This window comes from Ascaphus truei, chromosome 19 (genome assembly GCF_040206685.1).
Source record: "Ascaphus truei isolate aAscTru1 chromosome 19, aAscTru1.hap1, whole genome shotgun sequence".
Taxonomy (NCBI): domain Eukaryota; kingdom Metazoa; phylum Chordata; class Amphibia; order Anura; family Ascaphidae; genus Ascaphus; species Ascaphus truei.
The window spans coordinates 3,636,850-3,658,703 of record NC_134501.1 but is presented as its reverse complement, the minus strand read 5'-3'; the positions used below and the strand labels follow the sequence as shown (position 1 = coordinate 3,658,703).

The window sequence follows — 21,854 nt, the reverse complement described above, 5'->3', positions numbered from 1 at the left end:
CCATGAAAACGCAGTATGAGCAAAGTGTACTTCTGATTTATATTATATGGGGGAGTTTGTTCTACATTTTTTCCTGTGGAGAATATGAACATAACTGAATATACGTTCACTTTATAATCATGTCCGTACACTTCGTTGTGAGAATCCTCCTACACAAACATGTCCACTCCTTCTGACTTTCCTTGACAATCTCTGATAGAGGCAAGCTCACTGATTATTACCTTTAGCAGTCTCAAAGACTTTATAGTATTCTGCATTAAAATGTCATTTGTTTTGGTACATAGTTACATAGTTACATAGTTACATAGTTACATAGTAGATGAGGTTGAAAAAAGACATATGTCCATCAAGTCCAACCTATGCTAAATTCAGACAACAGATACTTTATCCCAGTGATTTTCAACCGGGGTTCTACGGAACACGAGCACCCCTCAGGGGTACCGCGGCCACCTGGGTGGGGGGAGGGGGAGAGAGCTAGGACAACTCTCCCAGCTGTCCCAGGCCGGGCGGAGCAGCGCCACTCTATGCAGCAGTGACCCGGCGCCTCCCGAGCTCAGCAGTGGAAGCCGCCTTGTCACTGCTGTCCTTCCTCTCCCTGGTGCTGTCGGCGGCAGAAGTCGCGTTCAACTTCCTGCCGACAGGTGGGAGAGGAAGGATCAAGTAGAGATCGAAGAGAATGTGCACTCGCACTGCAGGGATTATATATATATATACACACACACGAGTGTAGAGGGGAGAGTGTGTGTGTGTGTGTATAGAAAAAGAGAGGGGGAGAGTGTGTGTATAGAAAAAAGAGGGGGAGTGTGTGTATAGAAAAAGAGAGGGGGAGTGTGTATAGAAAAAGAGAGGGTGAGTGTGTGTGTAGAAAAAGAGAGGGGGAGAGTGTGTGTATAGAAGAGAGAGGGGTGTGTGTGTGTATAGAAAAGAAAAGGGGAGAGAGTAATGGGGGGAGAGACAGGAGAGGGGGGGAAATCAGAGATGGGGAGAGTGTGCGAGATACGGGAGGGGGCGAAAGACGGAGGGTGAGGGTTGGGGTTCCCCAGACTTTCCCAATCTAATTCTGGGGTTCCTTATCCAAAAAAAGGTTGAAAAACACTGCTTTATCCTATATTTGTATATACTGTGCAGTGTATTGATTCAGAGGAAGGCAAACAAAAAGCCCCAGTGAAATATCACCTAATGATATTTGGTAATGGTACCGAATTCCCAAATCACTAGTATGAGTCTTTACTGGTTGACATCTCCCCCTCCGTCTCCTTGTTGTGTAGAAGAATAATACAATTTTACAACATGGCCATTCAACTAAGTGATGGCTTACAACTTCGTTCTAACGTCCGAATCTTACAATAACGTCTTTCCTTGTGTATTTCTCCCCAAATAGCATGTACATTCCTAATCCTATTTCTTATTATTCAACACTTTCGCTGTCTTTTTGTTTTATTTTCAATGGGCACATCTGGCTTCTAACTGCAGTGGATATATTTATATATTTTTTAAAAGTATGATTATGCTTTCTAAAGCCCTGTCTGTGTGCTTGATTGCCTGTTTTAGATTAGAAAATTTTAGCAGGGAAACAAAGACTTCAAAACGCACACCAGTCTACATATGAGAAACCACAGAAGGAATAAGCAATAAAATGTGATGCGCCATCTGTCCGCAAAGTAACCTGCACGTTCTGAACGCTTACAAATTATTTAGCACACAGCCCAACCAAATTATAGGGGACCTAAACAGAACAGGAGGTTGAGGAGAGGAACCTTTTTTGATGTCCTTTTATGTTTCACAAATCTCGCCTCAATTGATTGGTAATTGTTGGAGGTGTTTATCAACGACAATGTAAGAATGCAGGGTCTTTATTACCCAGATTTATTGCATAGTTAGAGCTGGGTTCAGTTACCACCTGAGATCCTCATCCGGAGAATATTCACATTCCCCCAGTGACCCAGATACATGAGAGGTGTGAAAACTGTCCACATTCAGGTTCTGAATTGAATTGTGATTTTTCAATAATAAAAAAATAATAATCTTCCATTTGGAAATAAAGAATTGCCAGGTGAACAGATAGTAAGATGAACTAAATTTGCAAACCCTTAAACATATTTTAAAAACACTCTTTCTTTAACCTGCAACTTGCTCTAACCACCTGAAAAGCCCATTTATTCTATTAAGGAAAACATTATTCATTTTGATGACTGATAGGAATCAAAATTGCCTTGGTGATCTTCATCTTAAACTTGCAAATTGCAAAGTGGTTGTTTAAAAAGCCCGAAATAAATGAAGGTCACATCTGTTTCTCGTTCCCTGGTAAATATATCACACATTTCCTTACTTCAACATCCCTTGGGAATCAAAGGAGTTAGCACATTTTAGGGCACCAGTTCCAATAAAACGTATCTTCTTGACACCCCTAATGCCATACCATCTAGCCTGACACCAGTAGATTAACCACAACTGGGCATGAAGAACCCAACTGGGCATGAAGAACCCAACTGGGCATGAAGAACCCAACTGGGCATGAAGAACCCAACTGGGCATGAAGAACCCAACTGGGCATGAAGAACCCAACTGGGCATGAAGAACCCAACTGGGCATGAAGAACCATCACGTTGGATATTACTGTGGGCTACTTCCCCACACAGTTATACTGCATGTACTGTACGAATCTTTAGGTACAACAGCAAGTCTCCTGCTCCTGGGGTTTTTTGTTGAGCGATGGCATGTAAAGAAGAGACTGGTGAGGTCTCTGAAGCCCAAACGTATACCACATCTAAAGAAGGACATTCAGACTGATGCAAGCAAGATAGTGACTTGATGCCGTTTGTTCATGAGCTTCGAAGACCTAATAAGTCCCTCATGTGCAATCTGTGAAGGACTCTCAAGTTAGTTCATTTATCACCAGCTTCATTAATATCTTGATTTGAGAGAGTGTGTAGAGATACAATATATCATCATACAGCGCAGCATGTTCATTGTCAAGCCGAGTAAAACCTGTTTTACCAAAGTTGAAATGCAGTTGAAATGACTGCGTACAAGTGATTGTTTACTCAGGAAAACTCCCAATACATTCTTTACTCCCACTGTCTTTGTATTGTGTGTTTTCCATTATACCAAACTGGGTGGATAATTCCACATTTGCTTCTCCCAATGCCTTGTGCTCTTTTCTACAAGCACTGCTATACATTTTACGTATGTACGCTTCTACTAAAATACCACCAGCATTGCTAACACTACATAAGAATAAAACATAATTAACTTCAAAGGAACTCAGATGCCCAATGACTATATTTTGAAAATATACAGTAATATTATGCAATATTCCTCCCAAATACACACATTGAATTCATATTGTAAGGTGACACTATTTTTAAAGCCTCAAAGACAATCAGTATCTGCTACTCGCAAAACTATTCACAAGACTCCCCATTAGTGGAGTTGCTATTGGACAACAATTCATTACCGATAATGCTATTTTTCCAAATAATGAACTACGGCCCAGATCAGTGATTTAACCCCTTTTTTTGTTAAGGATCCCTACTGTATAATGATTGCAATATTCTATGGAACCCTAACCCTCTCTAATAGCGCGTCTGAGAACAGATGCATTGTAAGGAACCCCAACCCTCTCTAATAGTGCTTCTGAGATCAGATGCATTTTAAGGACCCCCAACCCTCTCCAATAGCGCTTCTGAGATCAGATGCATTGTAAGGAACCCCAACCCTCTGTAATAGCGCGTCTGAGATCAGACGCATTGTAAGGAACCCCAACCCTCTCTAATAGCGCGTCTGAGATCAGATGCATTGTAAGGAACCCCAACCCTCTCTAATAGCGTGTCTGAGATCAGATGCATTTTAATTCTTCTGTATTTGGTACAATTTTCAAATGACCTGAATATTGCAGGGAACCCTTTAGGGATGCACGGGGAAAGGGGCACAATCAGACATTTTCATTGGGGGTTGCCGTTTTTACCAGCCCTTCCCCTCGATGTTGTGCAATCCTGACGTTGCATTGTCATGGCAATGCAACACCATGTGATGTCGCGTCACCATAACGCTGACACATCGATGAGGATTGCTCTCCTACAGAGGCTCCGCTCGCTTCCCCGGCAATCAGTTCATTGCTGTGGGGACGAGCGCGGGGCCTCCGTAAGCGAAATACCAATTCTTGCACCCCCCACCCTGGTTGCGCTATTGCCCAAGGAACCCCAGTTGAAAAACACTAGCCCAGATCCACAAAAAGGTGTTAAACTCTTGCTAAAGTTTCCATAATTCCCCACAAAAAAAGAGAACACCCAGCCGGAACACCCATCACGCATGCGCAGTCGGCTTTCATTCGCACATGCGCAATCCGCGTTTGCCACTCACGCATGCGCAAATAAAAGCTGAATGCGCATGCGCAAGCCATGAAGACCACCACGCATGCGCAAGATTTTTAGTTATTTTAAGATTCCTCCCAGATGGCGACTTTATATTAAAAAGTCGGACATGTCCGGGAAGACAGGGACGTACTGTATGGTAACCCTATTCTAGCATGCCTTTACTCCCATTCATTCGCGTAAAGGGGGCTAACCCTTAGCACCCTATTGTGGGGTGGACCTGGGCCGAAAATGGATTATGTTAGAGCAATAAAGGGGCTCATGCACCAAGATATATTTTTTAATGTTGTGCGTCAAAATGTAAGTGCTAAGTAATAAAAACCTTTATAAACTGTATGTTGTATGTAAGAAGACACCGTATGTAGAGATGTAGCCGCGGATTACCGCCCGGGAGAATTAATTCGGCAGGCGGTCAGATGGCACAAAGCTCCTGGCAGCGTCCAGTCTCTGTGTCCAGCTGTATGGTGTATTGATGCACCACGGGTATAAAACAGATTTTTGGACATTGCGCACGATGTTACTTTACAGTAAGATGTTTTTCTTCTTGTCATTGTCCTCTAAGCATAAGAGTATGCGGAGAAGTGTGTACCGTGTGTGTGGGGCCAATTTGGGAAATACTTTTTAATAATAAGGCTAAAAGGATTTATTTTTTTCTATTGCAAACGGATTTATAATATTATGAAAATACACAGAAATACTTGGTTGTCTAAAGGTGCCACTCTCACTACGGGCACACGTGGAGAAGTCCAAAAAAAAAAGTTCTAACTCTTTATCCCATTCCCAAATGTAATTTATAATCTTTTGCTCCAGTCTGAACCTTTTAAACAAGTAAAAATAGACCGTGGGTCTATAAAGTAAGCCGTGGCAGAAACATCTTTCTTCTTACACGAAAAGGGCAGCAGGCGAAGGAAAGATAAAATGTCAAGTGACAATAATCCATTTGTTAAAAGACCATGACATGTACAGTATATACATGTGTCCAGCATAGATCCAACAAAAAGAACCGCCTGCAGTACTCAAATAAGCACTTTTTGGGAGAAACAGTAGTGTTTTGTCCTAATTTGTTTAAAAAAACAGCAAGAAAAAAATAAAACATTTTGTGAATGGTGGGGGTCCTGTCTCGTGGGGCCCACCCACGGAGTCCTATCTTCCGAGGACCATCAGCTGTGCTTCCATATGCTACTGCTCACCTGGCAGGATAATGTGGCAACCAGCTACATCATTACGGGCGAGCCAGTCAATAACAAGAAGACCGCTTGGACATGGAGAATCCTTGTTATTGATTGGCTGCGGTTGCAATATCCTCCCAGCCATGCCAGAAACTCAAGTGGAAAATAGCTTTGGACTTTCAGAGATAAAGAGTAGGGCATTTTTTGGGAGGAGAGGAAGGGAGTATTGGCAGGGGGAGGGGAGTATTGGGAGGGAGGAGGGGAGTATTGGGAGGGAGGGGGGGAGTATTGGGAGGGAGGGGGGGAGTATTGGGAGGGAGGGGGGGAGTATTGGGAGGGAAGGAGGGGGGAGTATTGGGAGGGAGGGAGTATTGGGGGGGAGGGAGTATTGGGGGGGAGGGGAGTATTGGGAGGGACTACTGTGCAATGCAGTATATCTTGGGGCATCTAAGCTACTTTTGTCAACAACACTTAAGACCATATTGCACCTGTTTAGTGAGCTGCTAAACCCTATGCTCCAATCTCTGAATACCCCCTTGTTTTAGATCACTACAATAAATATCAAAACTAAAATGTTTTATATTGTAAATCATGTAGCAGTTGACCACCATATTCCCACTCTTAAGAGCCCTATGTCTAAAGCTGAAAACCGTATTTGTTATTAAATAGATGCTTAGGAATGCTACATATCAGGCTACATATCAGGCTACATATCAGGCTACATATCAGTGATGCATCAATACATGATCAGCAAATGTAGGGAAAATTAGGAGTTGGGAGATCATTTGCATGAAACACATAATACATATATTGAGGTCAACATTAATTATAATTCTCTATCTGGGAAGACCTCAATGTTTAATTAATGTATTTTACCATTCTTTCAGCTGTGGTGACTCCCAGTGAAATACTGCATCAGTCTGATACTGTGTGACCCCCTCATACAAGGAGATACCACCCCTTATCTTTGTCCAAATCATGATTGGCCACAAATGGACAGCAACAGGAAGTTGTCTTTGAGCCAAATCAGTGTCAGTGACCAATGAAGTATGAGTGACTTGCTGGCAGGTAGTTTATAGGCAGCCATCTTGGCTACAAGAAAAAATACATTGTCTTAAAAAAATTAAAAAAACATTTGAAGTGCTGTCTACTGTTTCCAGCGATGAACTAACGGCATCTTTTAAAAAAAAAACTCCAAACATACAGTATGTGGGATTGCTGGTTTCAGCCAAAATACTTTAGCGCATCATAGACTGGCAACTCCAGTCCCCAAGAGCTACCAACAGGTCAGGTTTTCTGGATATCCCAGCTTCAGCACAGGTGGCTCCATCAGTGGCTCAGCCTTCGCCTGAGCCACTGACTTATGTGATATTCCTGCTTCAGCACAGGTGGCTCAATCAGGTGTACTGATTAAGCCACCTGTGCTAAAGCAGGAATATTCTGAAAACCTGACCTGTTAGTAGCTTTTGAGGACTGGCCTTGGCCACCCCTGGTACAGTCATTTGAAAACCTCAAAACAGAGTTACAAATCATTGCATTAAAAAATGTCCTGTCTTGTGGGGGCTGCAGGCTGATTTCTTTGCGGTCTGTTTGCAGCCAGTTTGGCTATTGGTCGCTAACCACGGCAGTTTCTAAGTTACTGGAGACATTTATCTTTTTATTTGGCCAACGATGCAGTCATGGTTTCCGTCAGTGTAGTTTAATGCACACCGTGGCACACGTGGCACACCGTGGCATGTCTTACTGCTCACATACTGCACACGATTTCATTCCAAGTCTTAGCAGCTTCATATAGTTTCTAAAAAATGAAGTCAAACCCTGCCAGGGATCTTACACACAAACAGTGACGCTAACCTTTCTGACAAAGAGATGTTACAACACGAGAGGATGTATAAAGGTCGGAGAACTGAGAATGTTAATTCCCCCCCATACTGCACGCAGACATAGGATAAAATGACAGGGAAACAGAACCCAGGAAAAAATATTATTACAGATGTCTGTGTGCGGGATGTGTCCTGAAAGTGTCACTATTGGCCTACAATGTATTACCCATGATGCAATTTTTTCCAAATAGTTTGATTTGTTAATGAACTGAGCTGGATTAGGTCCGAGAAATATTGTCATTGACAGTGAGTATACCTTTGTAACTGGGTGGCTAGATTGAAAGTGTACGTGTCCTTGAATTCACACTGAAAGATAGACAGCGATTATTTATAATAAGGGGTTTAGTGTGCTGCCTTTCCATTTGCACTGAAAGGACTTTATCAGCAGACCATATTTAGGTAAATAGTGGCAAAAAAAAATAAAAGAATAACTTCCGTGCTAAACGGGCGGCTGTCTTCCATGTCAGATTAATAAGGGAGTAACGCGCGCTTGATGACACGTGCGCTGAGTACACCAGGGAACATAACAGTATTATCATAACCCCATTCAGCGCTGGAGGCATTTACAGTACGGCAAGGGTTAAAGCAGGGGCGGGCAACTCCACTCCTCGAGCGACACCAACAGGTCAGGTTTTCAGGATATCCTTGCATCAGCACACGTGGCTCAATCTGTGGCTCAGTCTTTGACTGAGCCACCTGTGCTGAAGCAGGGAAACCTGACCTGTTGCTGGCCCTTGAATGCTGGAGTATAGTATGAAATATTGCTATTCTTTTACAATAAAAATGCAAATGAGCATTTCTGGGAGCAAATGCTTGCACCTCCTGAAAACGACCACGCTGCATTTCATAGTGATGCTGAGTATCATACGCCCAGTGTGAGTGCTAGCTCCTTGTTATTGAAAACACATCTTGAAGTACCACAATCGCCATGCTTGGAAGGGACGCTGATTTTGTCTGTGTCCCACCCTCACTACTGGTGAATTCCCAGTTCTAACCGCCTGGAGCACCCTGTATCCCATCAGAGTCCTTTCTATTGCGGAGGTCTTCACAGCCGGGGAACAAGGCTACTGGCCGGATTACTTGAAGTGCCTTATTGGTGCTGCTTGATCTTTGTTCTGTACGTATAAGAAGCTTTGTTTCCTAACCTTAGTTACAACTGCAGAGTCATACTTGATTCTGCTCTATACTGCAGCATGTTCACTTTGATGTCTCTAGAACATGCAATGCTGATTTCGTTGGGTTTTGCATGTGTCCACGTACGCCGCTTCAATGAACGCGATCCTGCGGCACGCGCTATGCGTTCACCGGGTGACCGGTACTGTGTGTTTCTCTGGCCGTGTAAAACCCTTTATGTTGCATCCACACTTGTGTCTCGGTGAGCATCCTTTGCCTGCGAGATTATAGCTTACCTACCTCCCAGCTGATGGGCCTATTTGTCTGCTTTAAGTGAAATCACTCAATTCTCAGAAGTCAGTGGAGGACTTTGGAAGGGGGAGGGCTGGCTCAGGCCGGCCCAAATAAGTTCCATTAATCAAAAGGCACCGTCTAATGTAACTAATATTTTACAATTAGAGGAGACAAGATGGAACTAGAAGCCATCTATCTCTCTTACACCACATGATCATCGATTCATAATCAGAAGACTGAGAGTCGCACAAAGATGCATTTACAGGGCTGGGGGAGGGGGGATGGGTTTGAGCTGGAGATAATGAACACGATGAGAAGGACCGGCGCTGAAGGCTGGGGGAAAGATGACAGATTGGTTCAATGCTGACGGATGACATGAAGATGAGTATGGATACCTGACAGGCAGCGAGTGATGACTGCAGTCCTTTCCCACCGTTATGATCCTCAATTATCTTGGTAAAGACTAAAGACGAGAAAAAGAAGGTGGCTCAGCCCATCCGTTTACTCGTAACCTCGGAGAGCGCCCGGGTGTGCCGGGCTGACGCCGTTTCACAACGGCGGCAGTACGTTAGAGCTGGGGGGGGGGGGGGGGTGGGGGGGCTCAACTCCAGTCATTAACCACGCACCCCCCAACAGGTCAGGTTTTCAGGATATCCCTGCTTCAGCACAGGTGGCTCAATCAGTCCCTGCTTCAGCACAGGTGGCTCAATCAGTTGAGCCACCTGCGCTGAAGATGGGATATGCTAATAACCTGACCTGTTGAAGGAGGGAGGGGGGGGGGGTTGAGGACTGGAGTTGAGCACCCCCGCTTCAGAGGAACTGTAGTTTTCATTGCTACAAATCACGGGGGAAGGGGGGGGGGGGCGGGAATAAGGGGAACAGTAAAAAAAAATACAGTTTACGTCCATCTGTTTTGCAACAAGAATCCTAATCTTGGGGGAGTGTGTGCTGGCGGCTGCAAGGGGGGGGGGGGGAGAGAGGTTCTGGGAGGGGGGGGAAGAGAGGTTCTGGGAGGGGGGGGAAGAGAGGTTCTGGGAGGGGGGAAGAGATTCTGGCAGGAGGGAAGAGAGGTTCTGGGAGAGGGGGAAGAGAGGTTCTGGGGAGGGAGAGGGGAAGAAAGATTCTCGGGAGAGGGGGAAGAGAGATTCTGGGAGGAGGGGGAAGAGAGGTTCTGGGAGGGGGGAAGAGAGGTTCTGGGAGGGGGGAAGAGGTTCTGGGAGGGGGGAAGAGATTCTGGGAGGGGGGAAGAGAGGTTCTGGGAGAGGGGGAAGAGAGGTTCTGGGGAGGGAGAGGGGAAGAAAGATTCTCGGGAGAGGGGGAAGAGAGATTCTGGGAGGAGGGGGAAGAGAGGTTCTGGGAGGGGGGAAGAGAGGTTCTGGGAGGGGGGAAGAGAGGTTCTGGGAGGGGGGAAGAGGTTCTGGGAGGGGGGAAGAGATTCTGGGAGGGGGGAAGAGGGGTTCTGGAAGGAGGGGGAAGAGAGGTTCTAGGAGGGGGGGAAGAGAGGTTCTGGGAGGAGGGGGGGTTCTGGGAGGAGGGGGGGAGGTTCTGGGAGGAGGGGGGAAGAGGTTCTGGGAGGAGGGGGAAAGAGGTTCTGGGAGGAGGGGGGGAAGAGAGGTTCTGGGAGGGGGAAGAGAGGTTCTGGGAGGCTGGGGAAAGAGGTTCTGGGAGGAGGGGGAAAGAGAGGTTTTGGGAGTGGGGAACAGAGGTTCTGGGAGGAGATGGGGGGAAGAGAGGTTCTGAGAGCGAGGAGGGAATGAGGTTCTGGGAGGAGGGGGGAAGAGGTTCTGGGAGAAGGGGGAAAGAGGTTCTGGGAGGAGGGGGGGAAGAGAGGTTCTGAGAGTGAGGAGGGAAGAGAGGTTCTGAGAGTGAGGAGGGAAGAGAGGTTCTGGGAGCGAGGAGGGGGTAGAGGTTCTGGGAGGGGAGGAGAGATGTTCTAGGAGGAGGGGAGAAGAGAGGTTCTGGGACTGAGAGGGGGAAAGAAGTTGGGGGGGGGGGAGCGGGATAAAAAAATGTCTGTATGCTGCCACCTCTAGGAAAAAGAATCTTGCCAAAAATATCTACTTCTTGGGATGACCTCATTCTGGAGAGTTTCTGTTCTTCACACGAGTTGGGAAATGACTCGGCCGGTTAATGATTTGGTTGTAAGAATGAATTTTGGAATATAGCAAAAGTCAACATTTTAACCGGTTTTACTAGACCTCGGGAAGTGCTTAATAAAAAGCCATAAAGTTTGCTCAATAATACTTTTTTCCTATGTAACAGTGGGCGTTTTTTTAATGGAAACCACAAAATTGACGGATTTCCCCCCGTATGCTGTGATCCTTTTAACCATTTGGGTACAGTACAGCAGTGCAAAAGAAAATGTTGGCGATTCTAGCAATGAATGAGTTAAAATGGTGAGGTCTATCTGATATTTATCGCATTAACAGAGCAAATAGGAACAGTTAATAGTTGAGATTAATATAAGCTAATGCTAATAAAGCAAATATTTGGTCCCAATGAGTCACGCTGAGCATTCGCCACCGCCTCGGGCCCTTCTGCGCAGGCGCCCGGCCTGGAATGCAGGGCACTGCTTGTCCCCTCAGCATGGGAAGGGTTAAATATTATTTATACCGTGCTGGGTCACTAGTGAAAATAAAACACTGACAGGATGTGTATTCCACTGCAGAACTGGAACTAAAGTCAGGTTTATGGAGGGAGACAAGGGGAAGTCTGGGTAAAACTAGCCATTGAAATTAGATGGTTCTAAGAGGCTGTGTAGGTAATGACCCCAGCTTCATCTTATATTCTTATTATCTTTTATTTAGAACAGACAAACATACTCGGCAGTGCTGTACAATGGGAGGGGAAGCCAACAAGCGTAACAAGCAGATCAACATCAATTTCTACACTGCAACACAGAGCTCAGGAGGCAGCTGCTCCAAAGAGCTTACAACGTAAGAGGTAGAAAAGAGGAGAAAGGTGGACAACGTGGAGAGAGCTGGTGTTATGAGGAGCGATGGTGGCAAATAGAAAGCCCACGTGTGAGCAGGTCTGCAGCCCTGCCCTTCCCCATTATCTCTTAGCATACAGTGCTTCCACTGCAGCCAGGGATTTTGGGTAATGATATGCAAATGAGCACCCATGGTGTGCCATTTTTTTTGCTTCTTGTCCATTTTAACATGGACCCCTCATGTAACGATGATGTAAGCTAATTAGTCTGTTCATCACAAACTGAAGGCATGAAGAATTGTGCAGAGACGCAGAATGTGATACATCTCATTATAATCCGTGCACCATGTAACTCCTCCCCAACTCCTCCTACTGACTCTCCCCAAGGTGCATGCTGGGGCAGAGACGCAGAATGTGATACATCTCATTATAATCTGCGCACAATGTAACTCCTCCCCAACTCCTCCTACTGACTCTCCCCAAGGTGCAAGCTGGGACAGAGACGCAGAATGTGATACATCTCATTATAATCTGCGCACCATGTAACTCCTCCCCAACTCCTCCTACTGACTCTCCCCAAGGTGCATGCTGGGGCAGAGACGCAGAATGTGATACATCTCATTATAATCTGTGCATCATGTAACTCCCCCAACTCCTCCTACTGACTCTCCCCAAGGTGCATGCTGGGGCAGAGACGCAGAATGTGATACATCTCATTATAATCTGCGCACCATGTAACTCCTCCCCCAACTCCTCCTACTGACTCTCCCCAAGGTGCATGCTGGGGCAGAGACGCAGAATGTGATACATCTCATTATAATCTGTGCATCATGTAACTCCCCCAACTCCTCCTACTGACTCTCCCCAAGGTGCAAGCTGGGGCAGAGACGCAGAATGTGATACATCTCATTATAATCTGCGCACCATGTAACTTCCCCCCCAACTCCTCCTACTGACTCTCCCCAAGGTGCAAGCTGGGGCAGAGACGCAGAATGTGATACATCTCATTATAATCTGCTCACCATGTAACTCCTCCCCCAACTCCTCCTACTGACTCTCCCCAAGGTGCATGCTGGGACAGAGACGCAGAATGTGATACATCTCATTATAATCTGTGCATCATGTAACTCCCCCAACTCCTCCTACTGACTCTCCCCAAGGTGCAAGCTGGGGCAGAGACGCAAAATGTGATACATCTCATTATAATCTGTGCATCATGTAACTCCCCCAACTCCTCCTACTGACTCTCCCCAAGGTGCAAGCTGGGGCAGAGACGCAGAATGTGATACATCTCATTATAATCTGTGCGCTATGTAACTCCCCCAACTCCTCCTACTGACTCTCCCCAAGGTGAAAGCTGGAGCAGACAGGGCATAAAATTGGAGTAAAATTAGTGGTGAGAGTAGGCCCGTCCGCAGTACCGGTAAAACAACAAGTGGCGGTACTGCGTACCTGTATGAATTATTTAGGACTTTAAATTAAACTAAAACTAAAGACAACTGACATGCCTCTCTCTCCGTCTTCCTGCTTCTCTGTGTCTCTGCGTGTCCGTGTCTCTGCGTGTCCGTGTCTCTGCGTGTCCGTGTCACTGCGTGTCCGTGTCTCTGCGTGTCCGTGTCTCTGCGTGTCCGTGTCTCCGTGTCTCTGCGTCTCTGCGTGTCCGTGTCTCTGCGTGTCCGTGTCTCTGCGTGTCCGTGTCTCCGTGTCTCTGTGTCTCTGCGTGTCCGTGTCTCTGCGTGTCTGTGTCTCTGCGTGTCCGTGTCTCTGCGTGTCCGTGTCTCTGCGTGTCCGTGTCTCTGCGTGTCCGTGTCTCTGCGTGTCCGTGTCTCTGCGTGTCAGTGTCTCTGCGTGTCCGTGTCTCTGTGTTTCCGTGTTTCTGTGTCTCTGCGTGTCCGTGTCTCTGCGTGTCCGTGTCACTGCGTGTCCGTGTCTCTGCGTGTCCGTGTCTCTGCGTGTCCGTGTCTCTGCGTGTCCGTGTCTCTGCGTGTCTGTGTCTCTGCGTGTCCGTGTCTCCGTGTCTCTGCGTGTCCGTGTCTCTGCGTGTCCGTGTCTCTGCGTGTCCGTGTCTCTGCGTGTCCGTGTCCATGTATCTGCGTGTCCGTGTCTCTGCGTGTCCGTGTCTCTGCGTGTCCGTGTCTCTGCGTGTCTGTGTCTCTGCGTGTCCGTGTCTCTGCGTGTCCGTGTCTCTGCGTGTCCGTGTCTCTGCGTGTCCGTGTCTCTGCGTGTCCGTTTCTTTGCGTGTCCGTGTCTCTGCGTGTCCGTATCTCTGCGTGTTCGTGTCTCTGCGTGTCTGTGTCTCTGCGTGTCCGTGTCTCTGCGTGTCCGTGTCTCTGCGTGTCCGTGTCTCTGCGTGTCCGTGTCTCTGCGTGTCCGTGTCTCTGCGTGTCCGTGTCTCTGCGTGTCCGTGTCTCTGCGTGTCCGTTTCTTTGCGTGTCCGTGTATCTGCGTGTCCGTGTATCTGCGTGTCCGTGTCTCTGCGTGTCCGTGTCTCTGCGTGTCCGTGTCTCTGCGTGTCCGTGTCTCTGTGTGTCCGTATCTCTGCGTGTCCGTGTCTCTGCGTGTCCGTGTCTCTGCGTGTCCGTATCTCTGCGTGTCTGTGTCTCCGTGTCCATGTATCTGCGTGTCCGTGTCTCTGCGTGTCCGTGTCTCTGCGTGTCCGTGTCTCTGCGTGTCCATGTATCTGCGTGTCCGTGTCTCTGCAAGTCTGTGTCTCTGTGTGTCCGTTTCTTTGCGTGTCCATGTCTCTGCGTGTCCGTGTCTGTGTCTCTGTGTGTCCATGTCTCTGCGTGTCCGTGTCTCTGCGTGTCCGTGTCTCTACGTGTCCGTGTCTCTGCGTGTCCGTGTCTCTGCGTGTCCGTTTCTTTGCGTGTCCCCAACAGAAGCCGGTACATTAGTGACGTAGGAGGCATTAATATGGATATGCCCATATTAGGGCATTCTAGTCACTGCGCCAGAGCCGTGTCTGGGGACACGCAGAGAAGCAGACAGGGCCCAACTTCCGTGTCACCACCAAGGTGCATGTGTTATTGTGTCTATTATTGTATTATTGTGTGTATTATTGTATTATTGTGTGTTATTGTGTGTATTATTGTATTATTGTGTGTTATTGTGTGTTATTGTGTGTATTATTGTATTATTGTGTGTTATTGTGTGTATTATTGTGTGTATTATTGTGTGTATTATTGTATTATTGTGTGTATTATTGTATTATTGTGTGTATTATTGTATTATTGTGTGTATTATTGTATTATTGTGTGTATTATTGTATTATTGTGTGTATTATTGTATTATTGTATTATTGTGTGTATTATTGTATTATTGTGTGTATTATTGTGTGTATTATTGTATTATTGTGTGTATTATTGTATTATTGTGTGTATTATTGTATTATTGTATTATTGTGTGTATTATTGTATTATTGTGTGTATTATTGTATTATTATTTGTATTTTGTGTGGAGGGATATTGTGGGGGGTGTTGGGGGGTATTATATTGTTGGGATATTAAATTAGGGGTATTATGTTGTGGGGCGCACGTTATATTGTGTGTATTGTGAGGCAGGATATTATATTGCGGGGGGTATTGTGAGTGTGTGTAGTGTGGGGGGGTATTATTGGGTGTATAATATGGGGGGTAATTAATTATTGTGGAGGTATTGTGTGTGTGTGTATTGTGGGGGGGTATTATTGGGTGTATATTAAGGGGGGTAATTCATTGCCAATAGCCCGCGAAGCGCCAACGTCATGACGCTGCTTCGTGCTGATTGGGTGTTTTCAGCCAACATCGCGCTGAGAAACAGGTTCTGCTGTCGGCTGAAAATGCCAGCGCCTCAGCACGCCTGCGGACGCTCGCCGGAGCCCCCTCTAAAGACATCCTCATTGAGGCTCCTCGCGGAGCGTCCGCGCGGCTCAGCGCGGCTCCCCCTTCTATGGACGTAGCCTAAGAATCACATATCTTTATAGTGGTAAGAAATGGTCTCCGACGTTCTCTGCGCACCACGCACTGCGCAGTGGGATTCGCGACTTCTTTATCTTGCTAGATCTAACTGACTTTGACCATCTGGGAGCGTTGCTGATACGGATGACATAACTATAACTAATATCACCCGGTGAGAGGCCAGCAACACATTGCACAGAGCGTAAGCTCTTGGGGTCAGGCACTCCTTTCCCCAAAGTTACTTTTACGGCTGAAGCGCGTATTCCCACTATGCGTCCTGTGTATTACTGCATGACCCCCTATGTGTCCTATTGTTAAGCCCCATATATTACTGCATGACCCCCTATGCGTCCTATTGTTAAGCCCCGTGCATTACTGCATTGGATAATTAGAGCCCGTCCTTACAGCCCATCTCTCTGAATTGGTTACTTTTGTGTCACCAGGAGGTTTGGGGACAGATTATAAGGACCAGTAGGCATCCTTGTGACGTGACAATAAATGATTCAATGGCCGTCCTTTTTGACTCCATATTTTGACTGAGGGTCAATAAATGTAACAAGGCAATGTACAGCATGTATATGTACCGTATGTATATGTACAGTATGTACAGTATATATGTATGCATGTCTTTATTGTAATGTAAACCGATCTGACTATGACGCTACTTTCTTGCATTCATCTAAGATCCTGGAGAAAGAAACACTTGTTTTCCTGCTGACAGTCCTACGGTGTTATTAGACTAACCTGACACAAAGCCCCTTAGTACAGACTCTCACACCGACTTGTCAAGCTCTAACAACCGACATCCTTGAAATTTAGGGGTCCTGAATGCCATTTTAATAGGAAACGACTAACGTATATCAATCAGTGAGACTGCTCTGAAGTCTCTGAGACTGCTGGGTTCAAAAAAATCAGAGAGACAGCCTCCAAATCAATGAGACTCACAGAAAATCAGCGAGGCACGTAACTACACCAATATTCTATAATAGAATAGTTCATATTCCTAAAAATGTTTCTAAATATTTGTACATTCCAAAAACTAACTTATGATTTTGATATTGAACTATATACTAGTTTTAAATCTGTAACCTTAGATCTGTGGTGACAAGAAAGGATGAAAAGGGCGTTAACTCAATTTATTGTTAAAAAATAAATAAAAAATAATAATACATATGCTTTATTATATTTCACAGTAGCATATACAGACTTTTCAAGATGAAAAATAATATTCATTTGACTATTAGCTCTCGCGGTAGTAATCCCGCCTGGTAAAAAATGAAGGATTTAAATAATCATAAAGGCAAATATTAGACACAAAAATCTATAAAATCCCTCATTGAAATGTAAATTACTTAAAAGCTGTTTACCAATTCATGTATAATATTGTCAAAATGGTCATTCTTCACATAATTTGATATTAAACTGAACCATTGTTCAAAGATGGAGAATCCCTGAATATCACGCTGTACGGATCTTCTCACAGTTCGGGGTTTTTTATTTAAGGCTGGTCTCTAGCCCCACCTAGAGTTCCAATCACACCATGACAGCCGAGCGCCGCTGAGAAAAATTAAATACAGCTGAATAATTGAATGAGAGGGCAAGTTGAATCAAGGGTCACCATCTGCTTGACTAGAACTGTTGGCGCATTTCAACTAAGCCTCAGTCGCATCATAAACACGCTTATCATGGCTCTGAAAATAAAATAAAATCACTCTTAAAATAATCTAATTATAAACAATAAAGAAAGTAGCTATGGATACCAGAATGAAGTTGACAAAATTAGTGAGGTAATAGCAGGGCAACGTAATTCTATAGCATTAAATCTCAGCGATGGAGCGTCTATTCTGCAATGTGGCAATAGCAGCAGCTAATGGTCTGTTTGTTCAAGCATGGGAAAGAAAACCTGGGAAGTGCAATGTACAGGAGAAGCAAAGGAGGACGTATGCAGAGTATTTATCTTAATTCTATGCAATGGGATGCAGCATCGGGTGGCAGGGAAGGGGGGAGCATCGGGTGGCAGGGAAGGGGGGAGCATCGGGTGGCAGCATCAGGTGGCAGGGAAGGGGGGCAGCATCAGGTGGCAGGGAAGGGGGGCAGCAGGGAAGGGGTAGGATCGGGGGCAGCGAAGGGGGGAGCATCAGGTGGCAGGGAAGGGGGGGCGGGGAAGGGGGGCAGGGAAGGGGGGCAAGGAAAGGGGGCAAGGAAAGGGGGCAGGGATGGTGGCAGGAAAGGGGGGCCTGCATCGGGGGGCAGGGAACGGGGGCAGCATCGGGGGACAGGGTACGCAGCACACAGGGATGTTATAGACGCAGTCCCTGCCCCGTGGAGCTTACAATCTATGTTTATGGTGCCTGAGGCACAGGGAGATAAAGTGACTTGCCCAAGGTCACAAGGAGCTGACACCGGGAATTGAACCAGGTTCCCCTGCTTCACACGCAGTGTTATTGTCATTACAGTCAGTGTCGTTACTCACTGAGCCGCTCCTTCTCCCATCTGTTACCACATAGATGTTGGAGTTTCTTTGACAAGTATACATTTAACCCCTTCACTGCCCCAATGACGTACAGTGTACGTCAAGAAAAGTGGCACCCCAGGGTCCTTATGACGTACATTGAACCCGGCTCGTTTTTAGGGGGCTGCACAGGATCGGCGTTCCATTGCATACCCCACTGAAAGGGATGGGGGGGGGGGGTGGGGCCTGTCCCCTCCCCGTCACATCCGGTCCAACGGCCGGAACAGAAACTGCATCTCGTGATCGCTCTGAAGAGCGGCACAACCCTTTGGCACTGAAAGGGTTAAAGTACTTTGTTTATGCAGTATCCAAAGAATGTGCTATTTTTTGTTTATTTGTTCAAGGTAAGGTATTGCAACCTGCAAATAAACATGAAAACACAAAGAACAAACACACATTCCGCGCTAAACCTAAATTGGTGAAACGATCACGCGCTGTAAGTGGCGCCAAATACTCAATATTTGCATCCCGTTAGAATGTCCCAAACACAGTCACCTGCTAGAGGTCCCTCTCTTGCACCAGGAGAATCATTCTCCTGCTGCAAATAAACATGTTTCCCTTTTCCAATTACAAGCTGACAGCTGGATGCTGAAGGTCAAGTTGGGTTCAATGGACATTATCTATTTGATATCTACATGAGTACTTCAGAGGACATGCAGTATATCCGACCCGACGCTGCTGTCCTGCCTAGGTTACAATGCAACACAAATCTGTTTTTAGGCACACTGCAATCCTCATTAATGTGCCCCTGAAACATGTTTGGGACAGTGCACTGGTTGAATTCTTAACTTGTGGGGGCACAAGGGTCCTCCTGTTTCTGATGAACACTCAGCTGAAATTAGGCATATATTATAACCCCCTTAAGGCCTGGGACATAGTACGGTGAGCCGCGCTGAGCCGCGCTGAGCAGATGCACTGACCCCCTGCATCTGTCATCAGCGCGGCTTTAGCAGCCGCTTCCGCATGCGTGCGGAGGCTCAGATATTTTGGAGACAGGCAAATGTAAAATTTGCCGCTCAGAGAAGCGGTCACGTGACCGCTCACATCCAATGGGAGCGAGAGACTAGCCCCGCCTCTGCCCCCAAAGCGCGCTCACTGCCTCGCCTACTAGGACACAAAAAAGCTCCAGTTTGAGCAGACGAGGCAGAGCCGGAGCGCGGATCAGCGCGGATCAGCGCGGCCCGAGGCCTTACATGTAGACATGTATGCATAAAGTTAATGCAGAGCAAGAGACCGAACAAACCGATGAGCCCAATACATACGTCTTTGTGAGTGTTTGATGGCTCTGTAAGGCTTGGTCCCCAGTGGCCGACGACGGCGTGCGCGGCGCACACAAGGTACAGTCCTCAATGTGGTCGGCCCCAGTAGCTGCATGCGCACCCCGGCACAATGCGCGACCACATTTTGTAAAGACAAGGATTTTGCCTTTTCTTGTGGTGACGGAGCGCTGGTCACGTCACGGCGGCGGTTCAGTCAATGAGGGCGAACCAGCCGCGTGACGTCATGGCCGCACCTTCGCCACGCCTCCCCATCACGCGTTTCCAGGAGTCCACCAGGTTGCGCTGCTGCCAGGAACGAGCCCCACGCGGAGCGCGCACTGGAGCCTTAGCCTACGTTCTTCACCCAAGCTGATAAGACTGCAGGGTTCCCATTCATTGTTTTGCAAGATGGAAGTGATATTTCCACTTTAGGGATGAATAAATCTTCCTGAAAAGCTATTTTCTTTGGGAAGTTGTTTAATATACATTTTCACTACTAAGAGGGACTGTCTCTTTAATCCTTTCGGTGCTCGAGAGGATGAATCTGCTTAGCAGGGTAAACATCTGCCAGGAAGAAGCGCTCACCGTGGGAGGCGAAACGCACGTTGGCGTTTGTATTTGCAGCAACCTTTATTTGACTTGTATAGAGATGCATAGTGATCATCAATAATACAATAGCGATGGCATCGCGCAGTTTAACTCCACGGCTTAAGGGTGAGGATGGATGCAAGCCTGAGAGAGGGGCATTCCATACTGTGGCCAGCCCAGAAGCAACCGCCGGCTCTGTGTAACTGCTCTGAAATCCGTACCATAGGAGATCATGAATACTGCACGGTGGACATGAGAGTGACCAGACCCTGCAGCATCATTAACGTCAGTGAGAGTCACAAAGCTCTACAGACCCCCAAGAGACCCAGCTATTCACTGAGGGGACAGAGGTCATGAATACTTGGTGTGAGAGTGGCAGAAGAGGTCATGTCGGCAGGACAGGATCCATGGTGCTGACCTGGGACCAGCTGACCTATTGACTACAATCCGAATGCTCACAAGCCTGGGGATAAGTAACCTCATGGATAAATATTCATTAACCAAACCAGCGCCTATAAGTATATGATAGGGAATGTTATTCACAGGAACGGCGCCTTTAACGGGCCTGCTACACACATACGCAGAACAGGAGTTTAGTTTGACGTGCACAAGATACCAAAAATGTTATAATTATGATTATATTTAGTGATTAATGTGCTATTTTAGAAAGATATTATTAAAGATTTGTGGCCACTTAGGCCATTTATTGTATTTTTACTTAGCTTGAAAATGACTTGCTGTACACTGCTGATATCTGTCGATGTATTGTTTCTAAGATGTAAGTGGGGATACATTTACCGCTGATATAATCGCAAGCATGGTGAATATATTTGTATATGTTTTTATTTTTGGTACTTTGAATAATAAAATGATGTTAACACTGAACCTCTGGTACGTTTAGTTGTAAGTAATAAGGACAAAGCCAGAGGGGCTGAAGCTGTTTTTCTCTCTCTTTTTGTTGGTAGGAACGACCACTCCTTATACAAGGTCTATAGGGGCACACCTAAATCAATACTATAAAGGGACCTTTTTCTCATTTTTGTTCTGATCATTGCAAAAATATCTATCACCTAACCCTACTATGAATAAGGCCGCGATCATAGTAAATTCGCGCTGGACCGCGTGACGTCACACACGCACACCGAAGCATGCACTAGGCTTGAGGCTATTGTGAGGCGATTGGGAGGCATGGCGGATGCGTCCTACGTCCGGTTCGCCCTCATTGGCTGAACCGCTCACGTGACGCGGTCGTCGCGCGGAAAAAACTATTTGAATTGTATTTTCAATTTGCTCTGTACACTCGCGTGCTCATTTGGCGGTCGCTCTGTATGCTCGCGCGGTCGCTCTGTATGCTCGCGCGGTCACTCTGTATGCTCGCGCACGTGGTCACTCTGTATGCTCGCGCACGTGGTCACTCTGTACGCGCGTCCTGGTCTCTCCCGCCCCCTCTCCTCTCCCTCTGTCCCCCTCTCCTTCTGTCCCCCCTCTGCCTCTGTCCCCCCTCCCCACTTTCTCTCTCTCTCTCCTCCCCCCTTTAACCTGTCCTTAGCAGCCGAAATACCCCATTCAAGTCAATAGGAAATTTCAGCTGAAAATTGCCAGATTGGCCTTTTTGGTGGAAACAGAATAACCCTCTACGGCTGATATGAGAGAGAGAAGGGGGACACAGAGAGTTACATATAATGCAGAAACCACATTGTATTTGTACTATTTCTGAACAGCTCTCATACAGAACGGAAATGTTTTTCCTCATTTTAAGTGAAACGCGTTTCTTAAAACGCTGCCGTTAGAATAAAC

General features: G+C 46.5%; 1 protein-coding gene across 7 annotated transcripts in view; it reads right to left on the bottom strand.

Annotated features, from left to right (window-relative positions):
- The window catches only part of ZNF536 (zinc finger protein 536), a 422,190-nt gene that overhangs the window by 21,267 nt on the left and 379,069 nt on the right, over positions 1-21,854 (bottom strand). The window contains exon 9 of one of the 7 annotated variants that reach the window (XM_075576324.1): positions 17,006-17,389. The exons of the other annotated variants lie outside the window; for them this stretch is intronic. The gene's annotated coding sequence lies outside the window, so the exon portion shown is untranslated. Of the gene's footprint in view, positions 1-17,005; positions 17,390-21,854 lie in introns of those variants that run through there. 7 annotated transcript variants of the gene reach the window in all.